The sequence below is a fragment of the Mus caroli genome, chromosome 3 (assembly GCF_900094665.2).
Source record: "Mus caroli chromosome 3, CAROLI_EIJ_v1.1, whole genome shotgun sequence".
Lineage (NCBI taxonomy): Eukaryota > Metazoa > Chordata > Mammalia > Rodentia > Muridae > Mus > Mus caroli.
This window is the reverse complement of record NC_034572.1, coordinates 59,627,203-59,631,655: the sequence shown is the minus strand read 5'-3', so window position 1 is coordinate 59,631,655 and position 4,453 is coordinate 59,627,203.

The window sequence follows — 4,453 nt, the reverse complement described above, 5'->3', positions numbered from 1 at the left end:
AAGGAAGGAAGGAAGGAAGGAAGAAAGAAAGAAAGAAAGAAAGAAAGAAAGAAAGAAAGAAAGAAAGAAAGAAAGAAAGAAAGAAAGAAAGAAAATTACAGAACATCAATAAAAGCGTTTTTAAAATGAGATTCAAGCATTCCTGTTTTCAGGAGAAGGGGGTAGAGATCCAAGCCAGGTAAGGTCAAAGGTCTGAGTAAAATACTGAAATTCTTTACGGTGGGCATCGGGGTCAGGGAGGTCTCACAGAGCCCAAGGTCATTTTTGAGATAGATCTATAAGAGAGGGAAGACATGGATATGCATGGGCCTCTCAGGGACCCATTACCCTTGAGAAGAGGAAGAATGGAGGAGGGTTGGGTGGGGGAAAATAGCAGACCAAGAATGAGTGTGTAGTGGGGAGTAGAGGCTTGGTAGCAAAAGGAGTGAGTGGGTAGAGGCTTGGTGGAAGAGCAAGACATGGCCCAAAGGTTAGGACTAGGTCTTCAGACGAGGGTGTCCTCAGGTTAGGTCTGGCTGGATAAGGAGGAGCAGGAGAAGGAAGAGCTGTGGGGGGAAGCAAGGAGTCACTGAGGGTGAGAGAGGGCTTGTCCATAGGATGGAAGTCCCAGAAGAAAACAAAACCAGAGGAGGCTCAGCACTGAGAAGAGAGGCATCTGCTTTAAGAGATGGGCAAGAAGGAGTCTCACAAAGGAGAATCGGAAAAGCAGAGCAAGATGAGCAAAGAGAAGAATGGAAGTGGAGACAGGGAAAAGCTTCAGTGGGTTCAGGAATCACTTCACAAACCACACCAACACCAATCTCAGGTGTCAGGTCAGCTATCTGTGGAGACTCTGGCCTGGCGGGAAGGTTCAAGCGAAGGGGAAAAGGACACAAACAGGTGGGCGGGAGTGCCTCCACCACCTCTGATGATGATGATGATGATGATGATGTGGTGGTGGTGGTGGTGATGGTGCCGCTGTCCCAGCAGTCACTGTTATAGAGATACTGCACTGGCTGCGCTGAACTGATCTGAGCCAATGGGGAGACAGGACCAATGACTGGAGTGCAGGGAGAGTTTCAGGGAAGCATTCTTGCCCCCACCCCCGCCTTTTTCTTTTTCTTTTTCCAATTTTTATTAGGTATTTTCTTCATTTACATTTCTAATGCTATCCTGAAAGTCCCCTATAACCTCCCCCCTGCTCCCCTACCCACCCACTCCCACTTCTTGGCCCTGGTGTTCCCCTGTACTGGGGCATATAGAGTTTGCAAGACCAAGGGGCCTCTCTTCCCAATGATGGCCAACTAGGCCATCTTCTGCTACATATGCAGCTAGAAACATGACCTCTGGGGGTACTGGTTAGTTCATATTGTTGTTCTACCTATAGGATTGCAGACCCCTTCAGCTCCTTGGGTGCTTTCTCTAGCTTTTCCATTGGGGGCCCTGTGTTCAATCTTATAGATGACTGTGAGCATCCACTCCTATATTTGCCAGACAATGCATAGCCTCACAAGAGACAGCTATATCAGGATCCTTTCAGCAAAACCTTGCTGGCGTATGCAATAGTGTCTGTGTTTGGTGGCTGACTATGGGATGGATCCCTCGGTGTTGCAGTCTCTGGATGGTCCATCCTTTCATCTCAGCTCCAAACTTCCTAGGCAAATGGATGGATCTGGAGGGTATCATCCTGAGTGAGGTAACCCAATCACAAAAGAACTCACATGATATGTACTCACTGATAAGTGGATATTAGCCCAGAAACTTAGAATACCCAAGATACAATTTGCAAAACACATGAAACTCAAGAAGAAGGAAGACCAAAGTGTGGATACTTCGCCCCTTATTAGAATTGGGAACAAAACACCCATGGAAGGAGTTACAGAGCATTCTATTCCTAAGCAGTGTTACAGCTCTTGTGTGACAGATGCTCTCAGATAACAGAGTAATTCTCACACACCTTTATTCCTTCCAGATGGGATCTTATACACAGTTTGGGTGTAGGTTGGGTCTAACAGCAGATGTTTCCTATTGGCTTGGCCTGAGGTGCCTCATCTACATAAGGAGGGACTTGTGGGCATCACCACTGCATGACTGACAGCCACAGTTCTCTCTATAGAGGGGGCTGTGGCTATGTGACAGGGGCCTGGAGTCCGGAGCAGGCCAAGCTCCTACACTACTTCTCCATGGCTTCAAGCCCTAGCTCGACCTTACCAGACTTCCTCTCAGGGTCCACCACTCACAGACAGGGATAATTTATTAAGCATACACACCAGGACAGATTCAGGAACTGATCCATGACCCTGAGGTAAGATCCTACAAGGTTGTTAAGCCCAAATCCACAAACATCTGTGCCAAGTTACTTCACCCATCAGGATTTAAGGATAGGTGGATTTCCTTAGGAATATATCTTTGTTGTACACTTATCCTGCTCTCATTGGTTGGGGTAGTCAACTGTGTCAGAGGACTTGCCTTGTCTAATATTCATGTCCTAATTTGTCTACCAGGATGGGACTTGCCTAACATTCATGTCTTAACTTGTGTCTTAGTTAAGATTTTATTGTTGTGTACAGACACCATGACCAAGGCACCACTTAAAGGAACAACATTTTATTGGGGCTGGTTTACAGGTTCAGAATTCAGTCCATTACTATCAAGGCAGGAGCATGGTAGCATCCAGGCAGGCATGATTCAGGAGGAACTGAAAGTTCTACATCTTCATCTGAAGGCCACTAGGAGAAGACTGGCTCCCAGGCAGCTAGAACAAGGGTCTTAAAGCCCAAACCCACAGTGACACACCTACTCCAACAGGGCCATGCTTCCTAATAGTGCCACTCCCTGGGCCAAGCATATACAAACCATCACAACTTGCCAACCAGAATATAAGTTCCCCACATACAGGGCTGGTGAGATGGCTCAGTGGGTAAGAGCACCCGACTGCTCTTCCGAAGGTCCAGAGTTCAAATCCCAGCAACCACATGGTGGCTCACAACCACCCGAAATGACATCTGACACCCTCTTCTGGTGTGTCTGAAGACAACTACAGTGTATTTACATACAATAAATAAGTAAATCTTTAAAAAAAAAAAAGTTCCCCACATACATGTCTCTTTCTGCCAAGTAGGATGTCAGTTCCCAGGGAGGTCTTGGGAACTTAAACTTCACTAGGCCACTACTCAAAATGGAAGTCTTATTCCAAATAGTTTCTTATAGTGATGCAGGTGCCTCTCTTATATTGGGGTCCATCCCAGGGGCAGCTGATCAAGGCACACACCATAAAAGCTTATACACAGCTGCAGGAAGTACTCCTGGATGGTTGGTTTGGGTCCAAACTTATTGTGGGTAACTATACAAAGCAGTTCTACTGACTTCTATTGTGATTGGTTTCCAAGAGCACAGAACAGACTATGTAATATGTAATCAGTCTTGGCATTAGAAAGTTTCCTAGTAACAGCAGAAACAGATGAGGAAGCTTCCTTATAAAGGTAGGCTAGCCAGGTAACAGTTACCTAGGCCTAAACATTTTACCTAAGCCTTAACATTCCATTTAGGCCTTAATATTTTGCCTAGGTCCTAGAAAGAGAAACACTTCCTGTTACACTGAAAGAAGAGCCCAAGGTCTCTTTGTATTGCAAGGGGGCATAATTTTCAGGACATGTTTCAATAAGACATGAGAAATGTTGACTTATTAACACCCTTTTCGTACAGGGTTGAAACATTTTTGGAGAGACGTGCCAAAGAGAGCCTCTAGTTTGGTTAGAGGATTCCTGACCCTGAGAAAGAAAACTTCCCCAACCGAAAGCAAGTCAGGGGCTGCAGAGGTGGCTCGGAGGTTAAGAGCACTCAGGTTTGATTCCCAGCACCCATGTGGTGACTCATAATCACTCACAACTCTAGTTCCAGAAGATCCAGCGCCCTTTCCTGAGCTCCACACTGTGAAGGCATGCAGAGCACATACATGCGGGGAAAACCAAAAGACACAAACAAACAAACAAACAAACAAACCTGTTATGCTCAAAAAATAAAAATCTTTAAGAAAGCACAGCAGCCAGGAGGGAGCACATTTGTTTCCCTGGGGGATCCTGCTTGCTAATAATCTATCCTCAAGAATACAGGAATAAGAGCTGGAGAGAAGATTCCGAGGCTAAGAGCCCTTGCTGCTCTGTCCTGAGTTCAATTCCCAGCAACCACATGGCGGCTCACAACCATCTCTAATGTGATCTGATACCCTTTTCTGGCATGCATGGGTACATATAGATAGAGTACTTATACATAAAATAAATAAACAAATCTTTTTTTAAAATGTAGATGAAAACATCAAAAATAGCTTCTGGCATGGGGAAGGACTGACAATACGACCCTACCTAAGGAGTGCTCTGCACCTTGTTCTGGGGTTTCTGAGGGGTCTACCAGTGGATGGTCAAGACAGAAGGACCTCTGGAAGCGAGAAAATTTTCAAAGCTCACACTAGTTTGAA